We start from the raw sequence: 18455 nt of genomic DNA, 5'->3' as shown, positions 1-18455 counted from the left end.
ACTACGTTCCTCCTTAGAACACCTGGAGCATAAAGACGCATATGTAAGGCTCCTTTTCATCGACTACAGCTCTGTGTTTAATGGAAGAGCTTTAATAGGTTCCTAAGCTCCGGAACCTGGGTCTTAGCACTCAGATCTGCTGCTGGATCTTCAACTTCCTCACAGACAGGACCCAGGCTGTAAAAATAGGGGACAAGCTCTCCCTTACAATCACTCTGAGCACCAATGCCCCACAAGGCTATGTACTCAGCCCCCTGCTGTACTCACCGTACACCCATGATTGTGTAGCCAAGTTTCCATCGAACTCAATATATAAGTTTACTGATGACACCACAATTGTAGGCCGTATCTTGGGTAATGATGAGTCTGAGTACAGAGCGGAAATTAAGAACCTGGTGGCATGGTGCGAAGACAATAACCTATCCCTCAATGTCAGCAAGACGAAGGAATTGGTTGTTGACTTCGGAAGGAGTAGCGGACCGCACGACCCCATCTACATCGGCGGTGCGCCGGTGGAACAGGTCAAAAGCTTTAAGTTCCTCGGGGTGAATATCACAAATGACCTGACTTGGTCTGACCAAGCAGAGTCCACTGCCAAGAAGGTCCACCAGTGCCTTTACTTCCTGAGAAAGCTGAAGAAATTTGGCCAGTCCCATAAAACCCTCACTAATTTTTATAGGTGCACCGTAGAAAGCATTCTTCTAGGGTGCATCACAACCTGGTATGGAAGTTGTCCTGTCCAAGACCGGAAGAAGCTGCAGAAGATCGTGAACATAGCCCAGTACATCACACAAACCAATCTTCCATCCTTGGACTCACTTTACACCGCACGCTGTGGCAGCAGTGCTGCCAGGATAATCAAGGACACGACCCACCTAGCCAACACACTTTTTGTCCCTCTTCCCTCCGGGAGAAGGTTCAGGAGCTTGAAGATTTGTTCGGCCAGATTTGGGAACAGCTTCTTTCCAACTGTGATAAGACTGCTGAATGGATCCTGACCCAGATCTGGGCCGTACCTTCCAAATATCCAGACCTGACTTGCACTACCTTACTTTCCCTTTTCTATTTTCTAATTATGATTTATAATTTAAATTTTTATTATATTTACTTTGATTTGTACTTCAGGGAGCGCGAAGCGCAGAATCAAATATCGCTGTGATGATTGTACGCTCTAGTATCAATTGTTTGGTGACAATAAAAGTAAAGTAAAAGTGTATTGGCCTTTATCAATTGTGGGATTGAATTTAGGAGCCGAGAGGTGATGTTGCAGCTATATAGGACCCTGGTCAGACCCCACTTGGAGTACTGTGCTCTGTTCTGGTCGCCTCACTACAGGAAGGATATGGAAGCCATAGAAAGGGTGCAGAGGAGATTTACAAGGACGTTGCCTGGATTGGGGAGCATGCCTTATGAGAATAGGTTGAGTGAACTCGGCCTTTTCTCCTTGGAGTGATGAAGGATGAGAGGTGACCTGATAGAGATGTATAAGATGATGAGAGGCATTGATTGCGTGGATAGTCAGAGGCTTTTTCTCAGGGCTAAAATGGCTAGCACAAGAGGGCACAGTTTTAAGGTACTTGGAAGTAGTTACAGAGGAGACGTCAGGGTAAGTTTTTTTTTAAACGCAGAGAGTGATGAGTGTGTGGAATGAGCTGTCGACAATGATGGTGGAGGCGGATATGACAGGGTCTTTTAAGAGACTCCTGGAAAGGTACATGCAGCTCAGAAAAAAAGAGGGCTATGGGTAACCCTGGGTAATTTCTAAGGTAAGGGGACATGTTCGGCACAACATTGTGGGCCGAAGGGCTTGTATGGTGCTGTAGATTTTCTATGTTTCTATGCTCTAAAAGTACAATAATGATTTTCAGCAGCATATTACTAAAGTAGTTTCAGCAAACAGTCTCAACTGATGTCAAGTGATTATAAAACCTATTTACTACATATTTTCAAATTACTGATAGTGATTCAAATTGGTCCATATCCTGACCGGTTATGGAAAGTAAACAAAGCTGACAATTATGCTGGAGTTCAAGCATGAAACCACTGCAACCTGTGATAGTACACCACTAGGGGAGCCAACTCACCATTTATACCTATCTAGTCTAAACGGTCACGCACTTGCCAGCTTAATACAAATCCGCAAGAAACCGTACTAAACCAAAGATTTCTGATGAAAGATCACAAAACTGAGATGTTAACCCTGCTCCTCACTCCATAGGTGTTGTCTAATCCAAGTATTTCGAACATGCTGCTTTTCTTTCAGTCAAATACTTGATCCCTTTGCTTGGCATTTTAAGGTAACTCAGGTTTATTTGTATATGGGACACATTGAAACTGGACGTTCCGGTTAGTTAAAAAAACAGACAGGGGTTTAACTTCCCCAGAGCAGAGGCTTTTGCTGCAAATTGCCCATCACTAAATGCTTGTCTGAGTTGATTTTACAATTAGTTGAAAGGAATTGGAATTGGTTTATTGTCAATTGTACAATGAACAACCGGTTTTGCATACTCTTCATATAGATCAATTGATTACACAGGCCACTGAGATCGAACAATGTAGAGATAAATGGTTGGAAAAATAATCTCCTCTTCAGAATTTCTGCCACTGATTTTGAAAGTTCCATTTCCAAAAAGAATAATCCTTTCCTGTCTATTTCTTTGCCATGCTTTTTGTAGGATTCAAACCACAACAGACATTGTGAAGGAAGATGGCTCAGACGTCATCTATAAATTTGCTGAAGCTACAACCATTGTTGGCAGAATCTCAGATGGTGACGAGAGGGCGTAATGGAGCAAGATATACCAGATAGTTGAAAGGTGTTGCAGTAACAATCTGGCACTCAACATTAGTAAGACCGAAGAAATGATTGTGGACTTCAAAAAGAGTAAGATGAGGGAATACACATCAGTCCTCAGAGGGATCAGAAGCGGTGAGAATGAGCAATTTCAAGTTCTTGGATGTTAATATCTCTGTGGACCTACCTGGACATAACACATCGATGCAGCTATAAAGAAGGCAAGGCAGCAATTATGTTTCACTAGGAGCCTGAGGAGATTTGGTATGTCACCAAAAGCACTTGCAAATTTCTACAGATGTACTAGGGACAGCGTTCTAACTGGCTGTACCACTGTCTGGTATGGGGGGGGGTTACTGCACAGTATCAAAGTCAGCTACAGAAAGTTGTAAAATTAACCAGTTCCATCATGGCATCATGGGCACTCGCTTCCATAGTATCCAAGACAACTTCAAGGAGTGGTGCCTCAAAAAAGAGGTGTCCATCATTAAGGACCCCCATCACCAAGGACATGCCTTTTTCTCATTGGTACTATCAGGAAGGAGATACAGGAACCTGAAGGCACACACTCAACAATTCAGAAACAGCTTCTTCCTTTCTGCCGTATGATTTCTGACTGAATATTGAACCCATGGACACTACCTCACTACCTTATATTTTTATTTCCTTTTTTTGTACTACTTATTTAACTATTTTAATATATAGTGCAAGAAAAAGTTTTAACTCTTTGTAATTACCTGGTTTTCTGCATTAATTACTCATAAAATGTAGTCTGATCTTCATCAAAGTCACAATACTAGACAAACAGAACCTACATAAACTAAACAATTATACTTTTCATGTCTTTATTGAATACTTTAATCATTCACAGTCCAAGCTGGAAAACATATGTACACCCTTGTATTTAATAACTGGTAGAAGCTCCTTAAGCAGCAATAACCTCCACCAAAAGTTTCTTGTAGTTGCTTATCAGACTTGCACAATGACAAGGAGGAATTTTAGACCATTCCTCCATACAAAACTGTTTCAGTTCATTCATATTTCTGGAATATCTTGCATGAACAGCCCTCTTCAGGTCATGGCACAACATCTTGATTGGATTAAGATCTGTACACTGACTTGGCCATTTCAAAATATGAATCTTCTTTTTAAACCATTCTGTTGATTTTCTCCTGTGTTTCAGATCACTGTCTTCTTGCATCACCTAACTTCTATTGAGCTTCAGGTGACAGACTGCTACTCTGATATCCTCCTGTAAAATATCTTGACACGATTTTGAAATCATTGCTTCCTTAATGATTACAAGTTATCCAGGTCCTGAGGGAGCAAAACAACCCAAAACTATGATGCTCCTTCCATCATGCTTCACAGTGGGATGTGGTTTTGGTGTTGGTGTGCAGTGCCCTTTTTCCTCCAAACATAGACGTGTGCATTTCTGTGAAAAAGTTCAACTTTTGTCTCATCTGTCTACGGAACATTGTCCCGGAAGTGTTGTGGAACATCCAGGGAGTCCTTTGCAAACTTGAGGCATGCCACAACATTTTTTTTTGGAGAGCAATGGTTTCTTCTGTGTTGTTCTTCTGTGAATACCATTCTTGTTCAATGTTTTTCTTATTGTGGACACATGAACAGACTTTAGCAAGTTCTAGAAATTTCTGCAGGTCTTTTGCTGTTACCCTTCAGTTCTTTTTCACCTTCCTCAGCATTACACGTTGTGCTCTTGGTGTGATCTTTGCAGGATGCCCACTCCTAGGGAGAGTAGCAACAGTACTCTATACCATCCATTTATAGGCAATTTCTCTTACTGTACACTGATGAACACTCAGGTCTTTAGAAATGTTTTTGTAGCCTTTTCTAGCTTCATGCATCTCTACAATTCTTCTACAGTCCTCTGAAAGTTGTTTTGATTCAGGCATGGTGCACATAAACAGATCTTTCTTGAGAAGAGTAGGTAACCTGATTTTGTATAACTTTTTTTTATAGGGCAGAGCACCTCTACAACTGACACATACTGTAATTCAAAGTTTTCGTTTTCTATTATCACGTATTGCATTGTACTGCTGCCACAAAGTTAACAAATTTCCTAACACATACCAGTGATATTAAACTGGATTCTGATTCTGATCTGCTCATTCAACCTTTAACAATTTCCTCACACTATTATGCAATCAATTTAATCTTTAATAAAATGGTGTACACTCCATACCCCCAGTGGAATCATCAGCCGAGTCTGGAATCCAAGTGGATCATCTAAAACATTGGCCACACCTTTGCTGTTTTCCCAGCTTGTGCTGCATTTCAGCAATTTAAGTAGTACCAGAGAATCAAGTAGACACTTCTGTTGATTTTAAAATTGAAATGACCTAAATAAGCAGCAAATGTGAAACAAAAGCAGAAAATGCTCAAAACATTCAAGTCAGCCTATATAATTGGACCATGCGAACTGTTTTCTGTTCCAAAGACACTGCCTAATCTGCTAAATGCTTCCAGAATTTTCTACTTTTGCTGTTTGTGGTTTGATGACAATCAATCAGCAAACTTTGGCATTTTGATCTGTGGCTTCTCTGCAATTTGACACATTTCTTTGAACGCTGGTCAACTCCACCCTCAGTTTCCACCAAAGGAACAAAATTTCAGCTTCTGAATTATTCACTTTCTGGATTCAACTCTGATCTCTGCCAGCTGAGACTTGCTCCACATCCCAAATCAAAAGTCTGAAAAGTTCAAAAGTTTCATCTCACACACAAAATTTCAATGCCTTGCATGATGTCAGATACTATCATTTGTAGAAATCATTAAGTCGAGACATGTCCACTTTTCAATGTTAAATGAAAGACACAATGTTACTATTTTAGCAAATGCAATTTAGTATTGCCAGTTTTCCAGGCTCTATTTTTGCCTCAGCTAATATCATCAAACAAATTACCTGAGCATCGCATAGCCACTTTAGGATGCTTCTCCCTACAAAAAGTCTACGGTTAAAATAACTTGTTGGCTGCAAAGTGCTATAGAATATGAAAGGTACCACATCAATGCAATTTTGATTTGTCCTTTGCTTCTTTTCTGTTCTTCATGTTCAAGGGGATGATCTGTCCAAAACCCTCATGATCCTAAAGGCCCTTGTACTGGGGAGCAATGATGACAGTAGATACCATATCCAGGCCCGTCAAAAAGTTCAACGTAACTGTCAGCAAGCTTCAATAAAACTGGCTACATCACCATCTGGTATTGGGGGGGGGGGGGAGTAGAGGGGGACTACTGCACAGAATTGAAATAAGCTGCACAGTTGAAAACTTGAATGATTCAGACAGTCTTTTCCCCTCTACCATCTGAATGAACATTGAACCCATGAACACTACCTCACTACTGTTTTTTCTATTTTTGCACTACTTAATTTAACTATAACATATTTACAGTAATTCATGTTTTTCTATTATGTACTGCATTGTACTGCTGTACCAAAGACAACAAATTTCATGATACATGCTGGTGATATTAAATCCATTTCTAATTCTCTACCATGGGAGGCAATATCACAACAGACCCTGAATTACTCTGCACCAACACCCAAGATCAAGGAATCAAGATATCACCTCAGTTGCCATCCCAGTCACAATTAACTGGGCAGAATCAACACCTGGGATCTTACTAGTCTTTGTGGCTCCATACAACACAAAAGTTAGCCACAATATATCACCATTTGTTATTTTTTGAAGTTATGGGGTAACTGCATTCCCAACTGTGAAAAGCTGGGATTTTCATTGAATGGGTAGAAACCAGCTGTCTGCTGAGCCTCACCATTTACTGCTGACACCGAGATAGGTGAGTTGATGACTTCAGTATAGGGGCAGGAAGATATTTCAGGAGTCGACAGGTTATTGTAACATTTTGAGCTACTTGACAGCCAACAAGAGTTAAAGGCAATGACAAAAACACCATGTTAGATGAAGAAGTCTTTGACCTAGAAACTAAGAGAGTTAGGTTATTCAATCAATTCTACAATACATTTTCACAGAATATTGTCCCCTTACAAGAGGAGAGCAGAAAGCAACGAACAATGGCAATGGAGGAACAAGTATGGTCACATTGTAAAGGAGTAAACAAGAATCTTCCCCGATTATGTTACGTTTCCAAATATAGATAGCATTAAGATTTCTAGAAAAATAGAAAACCTATAGCGCAATACAGGCCCTTCGGCCCACAAAGCTGTGCCGAACATGTCCTTACCTGAGAAATTACCTAGGGTTACCCATAGCCCTCTATTTTTCTGAGCTCCATATACCTGTCCAGGAGTCTCTTAAAAGATCCTATTGTATCCACCTCCACCACCATCGCCATTTCTAGAAGGATGCTAATTCCCCGAGCCCAAAGAAGCAAACCTATGTGATTAGGCTGGGTAGTCAAAGCACATGGTCTCTTCATGAAACAGGAACGAAAAAGTACTTGCATTTGTACAGCAGCTATCAGCATATACACACAGCAGTATCGCTTAACAAATAAAAATTATAACTAGTCACTGCTGTAAAGAGGAAATATGGCATGCAATTTGCACTCTGCAAGGTTCCAGAAACAGTAGTGATCAGTTAACCTGTTTTCATTGTTCATACTAAAGCTGTCGTATGGTTTGCATTGGCTTGAGGAAGGCAGAGAGGACCAATGTTAAATGCCAAACCTGAAAGATGAAAGAAAAACAGTGCTACATTTACACAGCACCCCATATACCCTGAGCAAAGTACATACATCAAATACAAACACTTATCTTCAGTGATCTTCAAACAACATCCTTCTCAGCAAATGAGACAATTCAGTTTTTGATCTACGTTTGTAATTGAAAGAGGAAAAGCATGACTGGATCATTTACATCCACACTAGTTGTTGTTTGAGGTTTAGTTTTCTTCCCACATCAAAAGTCAATTGCATGCAATTTACAGCTTTATGTAGTTTGCTCTAAATGTTAGCTGCACAGTCCCAGAGATTAGTGATGGATAGTCGTAGAGCTTAGTGATGCAGCAGCACCGAAACATGCCTTGTTAGAGATGATTGAGATGTTTGATACCAGTCAAAGATCTATGCTATTGTTATCACCGACACCATCACCTACACATCAACCTCAAGAAATTCTTCCTATTCTGGCATTAACATGATCATACAGTCACTAAAAGCATTATATTAATGACACTACTGTCGTCATCAATATAATGCAGGGCACAGCAAGTACCAATTCAGGAGTCTGTATTCTGCACTGTTGAAATTAGTGATAAATACCAGCCCACATCTGAGGCTACATAACACAGCTGCCTGACACATTGCCAAAATTCCAATCTGCTCCATAATGTGAAAAACAAATAAAATGCTTTATTTGAAGCTGAGGACAAACTGCTCTGAGCCTCACATACACCATTAGCTTGTGCAGGCATAGCTTCAAGTTTGGTAAAAATCTGACATTGGTAAAAACAAAACACGAACAGCCAAGAGCAGCTCACAGGACTGAGATAAACAACAATCTAAATCATCACATCGAATGCTGAGTGCAGAAAGGTCCGCTTAGCCCATGTGTCAATCGTGTCTCCTCCCCATCTCCCTGACTCAAGCCCCTTCGAATTTCCTACTAACCATTCTTCTGTCAGATAATTATACTTTATTTTCCTTTAGTTAAAGTCCTACATTGGAGCAAGGCCAATTTTCATCAGTTTAGACAGGAAACTGCAAAGAATGATTGGGAGTGGCTGTTTGCAGGTACAGAGACACCTGGCAAGCAGAAAGCTTTTTAAAAGTGAGATAGGTTCAACAAGTTCCTATTAGAATGAAGGGCAAGGCTGGCAAGGTTAGGTAGCCCTGGCAGATAAGGGATACTGAGGTTATGCTCAGGAAAAAGCACGTCAGGTATAGGTGTGTGAGATCAACCAAGTTCCTTTTAGAGTACAAAGGAACATAGGAGAACACTTCAGAAGAAAATCAGCACAGTAAAAACAGGACAAGATATCCTTGACAGACACAGTATAAAAGAATTTAGAGTGATTCTATAAATATTTAAGGGCAAAAGGGTAACTAGGGTAAGTATAGGTTCCATTAAGGATCAGTGTGATCATCAATGTGTGGATGAGGTCTCAACTTACCATGGAGAATCTTGTGGGGACTCAAGAATCAAGGAAAGAGAACAGTGATGTCCTGAAACATCAATATTAAAAAAAAGAGGTAACATTGATGTCTAAGGTACATAAAGTGACCAAGTTATGTAAAGTACCCTAGTTGTGGGAAGCAAGGGAAGAAAGTGCTGGAGCTCAGGCAGAGATTTTTGTACCTTCCTTAGCTCTGGGGGAGGAACTGGTAGACTAGAAGGTGGCTAACGCTCTGCCTTTATTTAATTTGGGCTGTAAAGGCAAGCTGGGGAACTACAGGCCAGCAAACCCAACATCAGTGGTGTGCATTAAGGTTATGGTGAGAATGCAGATGGCATAATTAGTAAGTTTCCAATAACACTGAAATGTGTGGTGTAATGGTTACTGAAGAAGGTTGCCTAAAGTTACAAATGAAACCAGATCAGGAAACACAAAGAGCAATGTCAGATGGACTTTAACTCAGACAAGTTTTGGGAAGTTAAACCAGGACAGACGTTGCACAGTACATGCAGGGCCCTGTTAAGAGTCAGAATTATACAGTACAGAAACAGGCCCTTCGGCACAACTCATCCATGCTGACTCTGCTGACCAGCATGCGAGTTCCATCTGCTTGTGTTTCACCATAAATTTCTGATGTCCATTTCAAATCTATCCCCTCTGATCATAAACCTATGTTTTCTAGTTTTAAAGCAATGTGCTTCACCTTGTCTATGCACTTCATGATCTTACATTCCTCTATCATAGTGGTCGCCAACCCGTCGATTGCGATCAACTAGTCGATCTTTGAGACTTTCTCAGTAGATTCCCAAAAAAAAGAAAAAGAAATACACAAATACTGTTGAGAGATTGTTCTGGGTTGCAGGGTTTTAGTTCCGTTCTTTCCACCCAGTGCACATGCGTGTAGCTTCCCCGCACTACACGGTGTACTTCAGTGGTCCCCAACTTCACTGGGCCGCACCTTTCCTCAATCCCTGTCAGCCCATTGTTGAACTTGAACTCACACGAGGTCATCAGTTGCCTAACCGCAGTGATACCCTCGCGCAGCCGGCGGGAAGTGCTGTTGGTACTGGCCTGGAGCATGGACAGATGGGCGCCGCCTCTAAACCTATTTAGCACTCCGAATGTTCATGGGGAACCTGGTGCTAAAATATTCGCAGACAACCTAATTCGGGCTCAGCATTTCGTGAGTATCAGAGCAGCTACTGTGCTGCGATCTACTGAAACAAACTTTTGTCAGCTGATAGATCCTACAAGGGGGGCAGGGGCAGGCCTGTTGCTCTCCTCGCTCGGTCGTTCTCTCTGGACTGTAACCGCCGTGGCCCTGGCATGAGGACCTCCGGCCCTGACCTTGTCCTCTCACCCCACCCATGACCAGCCACACCTGGCCAAGGCGTCTGGTGGTGGGCGGGCGGGAGGCTGTCTAATGAGGCAATGAAGCCCTCAAAACTGCTTTGATACCTTGAGTCCAAGTATCCTGCACTTAAAGCCAAACCTACTGAGATTTTTCAGTGGAAAAATCATGAGCAGCACAGGACAGCAGCTAAGTGCCAAGAGCTGCGAAAACTAAATTGCGGAATAGACTGGACATAAGGAACCCCCTTCGAGTATCGCTGTATTCCCGTCGTGTTTATCACCCCCCCCCCCCCCCCCGGTCAGCTGGTCCACGGTGCAAAAACAGGGCGGGTACCCCTGGTGTTTATACATTATTTCTACTTCCGGGTTGCGGGGTTTTACCTCCGGTCTTTTCTGCCCAAGTGCGCATGCGAGTAACTAATCGATTTGTGGTTGATCTCGCCTTTCACTAAGGCCGAGGTAGGGGATCTTGGGCTTGAAAAGGTTGGTGACCACTACTCTATCAGGTCACCTTTCAATCTCCTACATTTCAGGGAATAAAGTCCTAGTTTATGCAATATCTCCTTACAATTGAGACCCCCAAGTCCAGGCATCATTCTGAAAAATGTTTTCTGCACTCTTTCTGGTTTAAGAGCATATTTCCTACAACAGGGTAACCAAAACTGTACACATTACTAAGTGTGGCCTCACCAATTTCTTATATAAACTGCATGACTTCCCAGCTCCTATATTCAGTGCCCTGACTGATAAAGGTCAGCACATTAAACGCCTTTTTCATCACCCAACCTGTGATGCTGCTTTCAGCGAACTACGCACTTTCGTGCCCAGATCCATCTGTTCTATAACTTTCCCCCTGGGCTTGCTGTAGGAATCTAGCCCAGGCTTGATCACTCAAAATGTAATACATCATACTCATCTGGACTAAAATCCATTGTCAGTCCTTTGCCTACAAAGCATGCTGATCAAGATTCCTGTAAATTTTCATAACTTACTACACTGTCTACAACAGCTCTATTTTAGTATCATCTGAAAAGTTACTAACTATGCTTTGTACATGCACAACCAAAGCATTTATATATATTAGAAAGGTTCCAGCACCAACCACTAAACATAGGGCTCCTGTTTCAGAAACATCCTAATAATGAACCAATTATAAATCCTAACCACCAACTCCTCCAAAATCCCATGTGACCTAATTTTCCGGACTACCCTGCCATGAGAGACCTTGTCAAAAGCCTTATTAATGTTCAATTAGCTAACATCCACTGCCATATTCTTACCTATCCTTTGGTTACCTTCTTGAAGAAATCCAAGATATTTATCAGATTAAACTTCCCATGCATAAATCTGTGCTGACTCTCCAAATTCAGACCCAGTCTCTCCAAATGTTGGTAGATCCTGTGCCTCAGAATTCCCTTTATCAATTTTCCTACTATTGATGTCAGACTCACCAGTCTGTATTTTCCTGGCTTGTTTTTTTCTACTCTCTATTGTAGAACAGTAGAAGCTAGGGGCACAAGTGCACTGTACCGTAAGAATGGCTTATGACATGCTATCGACATGACATTAAGTACACAAGTTGGGACAACGTGTTTGAACTGTACAGCGTGTTGGAAAGACTGCACCTGGAATACTGTATGCCATTTTGGTCACCCTATGATAGGAATGGGATTAAGCTACACAGAAAAAAAAGATTTACAAGTACGTTGCTAAGACTAGAGCACTTAAGTCGTGAGGAGAGACTGGATAGACTGGGACTGATTTTTTTTGTCTGGAGCGAAAAATCGTGAGTACAGATAATGGATGGTCACAGTCTTATTCCCAGGATAGGGAAATCAAAAACTAGAGGGTGCAGATTTAAGTTGAGAGGTCTCAGATTTAAAGGATAATTGAGGGGCAAATTTTCCCACGGTGGGAATGGTGGGTAAATGGAAAGAGCTGTCACAGTAAATAGCAGGAGAATTTAACATTTAAATTCTGCCACAGACGGTCCCAGGCCTGGCTTCAAAAGCATGGGATTAGTAATCACATCCTGTAAAAATCCAGAGCTGTAGAAACAGAAACAGAAGCTCCATAGACTTCTTCCCTGAGAAAGGAAGGGTCTTTGCCTAGAAGACATGCATTCATGTGGCAAAAGCCAAAGTCTGTGGACGCCACAGGGCCAATCAACCTTTGGCAGAAAGGTTGGGCAAAGAACACTTGGTGATATAACCTCAAAGCTGACACCAAGAAGATGGGCTACACCTGGGGACAACTAGAAAGACTGGCCCAGAACAGAGGACTCTAGCACATTGCTGTCAGCAGTCTATCCTCCAGTAGGGGTGATGGCTTAATGGCAAATAATGTAAAAGACAACCAGACAGATTGATGGATAGGTTTAAAGGGATATAGGGCTGAGACTCATTCAGTTATTGGTTTATTATTGCTACATGTACCAAAATTCAGTGAAAATAAACCAATAGCTAAGCAAGTCTCATCACTGGGCACCAGACGATTTGGGCTGAAAGGCTTCATTCTGTTGTATAATCTGCATGATTCTACAATAAACAATTCATATCAACTGCCTCCCCTGCAAGTGGCCCAAGTGCTACACCTGCCAATTCACCTCCTCCCTCACCTCCATTCAGGGCTCCAAACAGTCCTTCCAGGTGGGGTAACACTTCACCTGTAAATCTGTTAAGGTTATTTATTGTGTCTAGTGCTCCTGGTGAGGCCTGATCTGCATTGGTGAGACTTACCGTAAATTGGGGAACTGGTTGATCAAGCATCTCTGCTGCATCCACCACAAGCGGAACTTCCTGGTGGCCAAATACCTTAATTCCCATTTCCATTCTGACCTGTCGGTTTATGGCCTCCACTTGTGCCACAATGAACAACCCTCAGGGCAGAGGAACAACACCTTATACTCCATCTGGGTAGCCTCCAACCCAATGGCATGAATATTGATTTCTCCTTCTAGTAAAATAAATTTTCCTCCCTCTTCCTCTATTCCTCACTCTGACCTCCTACCTCTTCTCACCTGCCTTTCATCTCTCCCTGGTGCCCCTCCTCTTACTGTCCACTCTCTTCTCCTATCAGATTCCTTCTTCTCCAGCCCTTTACCTTTCCCACCCACCTGGCTTCATCTAGCACCTTCAAGCTATCCTCCTCCCCCTCCAACCATCTTTTTATTCTGGCATCTTCCCTCTTCCTTTCTAGTCCCAAAGAAGGTCTAGGCTCGAAACATTGACTCTTTATTCATTTCCCTAGATGCTGCCTGTACTGCTGAGTTCCTCCAACACTTTGTGTGTATCACAAGGGATTTCCGGCATCTGCAGACTTTCTTGTGTTCATAATATTAATTGAATTAATTCTTGCTCTCACTATGCATTAATTAAAGTTTCCCTTGTTCCTCATATTTGCAAATGATATATGCAAAGGTTATATCTATGGACTCTAGCTTTAGATTCCTCCTCTCCAACCACCCCCCACACCACACGTCTTTCATTAAAATACACGAGTCTGTTTTCCGAAAGACAAGGAAAGAACCCTACCTTGTTAAACTTCTCTCAAAAGAAATGAACTGGTCTCATTGTTGCAAGATTTAATCTATGACTTCAAAAGGTACTCTGTAATCTTTTGGTAAATGAAATAAATCAATAAGAAGCAAATATGATACCAGAAACTGGTTTGGTTTCCCAATGTTCAGTACATTAGTTAAATCACAGCACAAAAGCACAGAGAGAAAGAGAAAATATAAAACATGCCCCTTCCCGTGGCAAGTTTCTGCTTGCCATACTGACAACTGATTCTATAGATAAATCCACTCTCAAATTCCTGCCTTTCTTGCTGCTTCTTGTTTTAACATGTTTCTTAGCCAAGATACTTCACAAATAACAGCCGACGTGCCTTCCCACCACACAGATTGTTTCAGCTTATTGCTGCCATGTGTTCCAAGCATCTAGAGTCTCCAGGATCAGAAGAAACTTGATTTTTACAACATGGAATCAAAAAGAAAACCATCACTGGTTTATAGTTTACCTGCACTGTATTTTCCACCTTGTTCTACTTCAATGTATTGTGTAATCTGTATGAATATGCAAGACAAGCTTTTCACTGTATCTCAGTCAATGTGACAATCCAATGCCATTTGCAATACAGTCAGCCCTCCTTATCCATGAGGGATTGGTTCTGGGACCCCTCATGGATACCAAAATTCGTGGGTGCTCAAGTCCCTTATTCAACCTGTCTCAATGCAGTGGACCTTAGGACCCAGCCGAACCCCAAACCTTATTTAACTTGTCTCAGTTCGATGGACATTAGGACCTGGCGGTAGAGATCTGAATCCGCAGTGTTTCTGTTCATGAAAATAATCATCACGATTGAAAATAAAGTGGAAATAATAAAGTGATCAGAAAGAGGTGAAACGCCTTCGGTCATTGGAAAAGTGGTAGGTTACGTCGGTCAACGATCAGAACAATTTTAAAGGATAAAGTGAGAAAGGCTCTGCCCTGATGAAAGCTACAATTATTACTAAGCAACACAGTGGTTTAATTATTGGGTTTTGGGTTTTTTATCCTCCACATCAACCCGACACAGTGGAGACCGCACTCGGGAGCAATCTGTCACTTCTGTTCCCGAGCCCGGCGCTGAAACATACGTTCTTAAGTGTTTTATATGCATAGAAAGGTAAAATATATACTATATACTAAGACAAACGTTTGACTAACTGATGCTAAATAATACCGGATGTACCTGTTCCGACATACTTAGTAAGAGAACTTCTGATTTTTTTTATCCCAATCCATGATAACCCACGCTCATCCTCCCGTATAATTTAAATCATCTCTAGATTACTTATAATACCTAATACAATGTAAATGCTATGTAAAATAGTTGTTATACTGCATTGTTTAGGTTTAGGGAATAACGACAAGAAAAAAAGTCTGTACATGCTCAAACAACAAGTGCTGGAAGAGCACTTCCGGGTTTTTGCGATTCGCGGTTGATTGAATTCGTGGATAAGGAGGGCCGACTGTATTAAACCAGTAGAAACTGACTAACTACATTCCACGGGGACATTAAACAGCTAACATGTCCAAAGTGGCCTTCATGTCTCCACTTCTGCCTCAGACTGAGCAGGAAACGTACCAGCTAATAAACAGCAAGTCCAGAAGTGTCACTCTTTCCCAAATCTAAAACTGAAGTTGAGAAGCAGCGCTGATCCAATCACCAGGAAGCCTGCACAAAACTGAGAAGGGCCCAAAGGAACCTGCCTGCCAGCACTATGAATAAAGCTGACTCTTGTGTTCATGTCTGAACAACTGGTGTCCTGTCGCACTCACCTCAATAATAAGCAAATGTTCTGAGAAGGTAGTCAAGGACTACATCTGCAGCTTGCTACTGCCCAAACTGGACCCCTTACAATTCACCTACTGACACAACCATTGAGAGATGGCACAATAGCCACAGCTCTACACACTGTCCTTACACACCTGGAGAAGAGGGATGCTTATGTAAGAATGTTGTTCTTGGACTACAGTTCAGCATTCAACACAATAATTCCCTCCAGGCTCGACAAAAAGCTCAGAGAACTCGGCCTTGACCCTGCCTTCTGTAGCTGGATCCTGGACTTCCTCTCAGATCGCCAGCAGGTGGTAAGAGTGGGCTCCCTCACCTCTACCCCTCTTACCCTCAACACAGGTGCTCCTCAGTGCTGTGTATTAAGCCCCCTCCTTTACTCTCCGTATACCATGACTGTGTCACCACCCTCACCTACAATCTGCTAATTAAATTTGCTGACAACACTACACTGATTGGCATAGTCTCAAATAATAATGAGGCAGCCTACAGAGAAGAGTGGTGTCAAGAAAACAACCTCTCCCTCAATATCACAAAAGCAAAGGAGCTGGTTGTGGTCTCTGCATACTGGCTGTGTGATGAAAAAAGCACAACAGCGCCTCTTTCACCTCAGACAGTTGAAGAAGTTTGGTATGGGCCCCCAAATCCTAAGAACTTTCTATAGAAGCACAGTTGACAGCATCCTGACCGGCTGAATCACTGCTTGGTATGGGAAATGTACTTTCCCCAATTGCAGGTCTCTGCAGGGAGTGGTGTGGACAGCCCAGCGCGTCTGTAGATGTGAACTTGCCACGATTCAGGACATTTACAAAGACAGGTGTGTAAAAAGGGCTCCAAAGGATCACTGGGGACCCGAGTCACCCCAACCATGAAACTGTTCCAGTTGCTACCATCCGGGAAACGGTACTGCAGCATAAAAGCCAGAATCAACTGCCTATCAGACTGCTTAATTCATGCTGATGCAACTTATTTCCATGTTATATTGACTATCCTGTTGTACATAATACTTATTATAAGTTACTATAAATTGCATATTCAGACGGAGATGTAGCGTAAAGATTTTTACTTCTCATGTATATGAAGGATATAAGTAATAAAGTCAATTCAATTCAAACTGGCAAGTACTGTGGACCATGCTACAGATATTAAACAACCCAGGTTCAAGACCCTGCTTTTGAGCTGGACATTATTTGCTGGAATTGGTGCAAGGGATACATTAACTACCTTCAAAATTAGGGGTTGGAAAAAAGGAAAAAAGCCAAAATTCTACTTTCTGCCAAAACCTGAAAGAACATAAATCAAGACAAGATCAGGACTGACCAAATTTACTGTACAGTACTGTGGAAAGCAAGGCAAGATATTGCTGGGACTCTGGCAGAGAATTTTGCATCTTCTGAACTGCAGATGGTTCCCATTTACTGATATTCAGCAAGTCTCAGTTAGATAATTGAATCTAAAATAGTGTTCAATATTTCTGTGAAGTAAAATAACCTGGAAGGAAAGAAAAGGCTGAAAATTGGAATTCCTCTAAAAATGGTACCAAACTATGCTGTCAAAAACCATAAACATTCACCATTAACACTAATGGCTGCCATCAAACAATAACCCATTATGTGTGTTGGGGAATAAAATGCAAGTCGGTGTTAGCTTTAAATATGCAGTTCCTACTACTTCCTACTCCCTTCTGTACAGCGATATATTTTCAAGCCATTGTCTAAATCTTTAACTAATGGGCAGCATGCTACTGGGCAAAGCATTCTGAATTCCCAATTACTCCCAAGTACAAAGAGAGAATTATTTCCTGATCTCTCTTTCAATATCTTTGATGCTCTCTTAATATAATTTCGGTTGACAATTGAATGCTTGCAGTACTTGTATAACATGCTGCAAGGTTTCGCTGCGAATATAATGGTCCCTCTGTAATGTTTCACTGCTAAGGCCAAGGTAATGGTTCCTCTGTAGCAGCTACGTTTAGATTATGACTAGAGGTAATGGGGACTTTGCAATAGACGTTAGCCAATAAGAGGGGTGTTGTTCTTTCCTGTGGGTCTGGAAGACGGATTTTGCGGTCTTTTGTCAAGGAGAGATGAAGAGAGAGGACGTGAATGGAGAGAGTTGGTAGACCGCTGGACGGAGTGGACTGAGGAGTGAGGGTCGGTTATACTTGGAGGATGACGGGAACAAATGGACAAAACCCTGAAAACTCCAACGTTTGTGCATTAGACTCTTTCATGAGAATGGGCCCTTTTTTAAATTTCTTTACTAACCATATAATCAAATTAAGATTTATAAAGCTCAATCATTTAATCATATATTGTGTACTGTTTGTTATTTCGTGGTACTGATTTGTAACAGAGGACACATTGCACAGCATCCACCCAAATGAGATTTCTTAAGTTTAGCTGGGCTGGGGGCTATCATCCCCTAGATTAAGCCGCTAGCCAAACCGAGGGTTACACTTGTAACCCTTGGTAATCCCAAAAGCCTTTCATTGGTGAGCCCATAAGCTTTTCATCTTGTGAGAAACATTTGTACAAGGCTCAACAGCACAAGGAGCATAGCATAGTATTGACACAGTTTGCTTAATTACCATCTTATTCATTCATTCCCTGCAAAATGCACAATTTACAAGTCTTAGAGCAACATATTGTCAATGCTTCTTCAACATCACCCAGATAAGTGTGAAGTGGTTCATTTTGGTAGGTCAAATATGATGGCAGAATCTAGTATTAATGGTAAAACTCTTGGCAGTGTGGAGGATCAGAGGGATCTTGGGGTCCGAGTTCATAGGACACTCAAAGCAGCTGTGCAGATTGACTCAGTGGTTAAGAAGGCATACGGTGTATTGG

At 41.8% G+C, this 18455-nt stretch overlaps 1 protein-coding gene across 8 annotated transcripts in view; it reads right to left on the bottom strand.

Moving 5' to 3' along the window:
- The window catches only part of LOC140719621 (phosphatase and actin regulator 4-like), a 290097-nt gene that overhangs the window by 127350 nt on the left and 144292 nt on the right, over positions 1-18455 (bottom strand). The gene's annotated exons all lie outside the window — the stretch shown is intronic.

Source organism: Hemitrygon akajei, chromosome 32, assembly GCF_048418815.1.
Source record: "Hemitrygon akajei chromosome 32, sHemAka1.3, whole genome shotgun sequence".
NCBI classification, from domain to species: domain Eukaryota; kingdom Metazoa; phylum Chordata; class Chondrichthyes; order Myliobatiformes; family Dasyatidae; genus Hemitrygon; species Hemitrygon akajei.
Note: the sequence above shows the minus strand (reverse complement) of the source record. Positions and strands in the feature narration are given on the sequence as shown.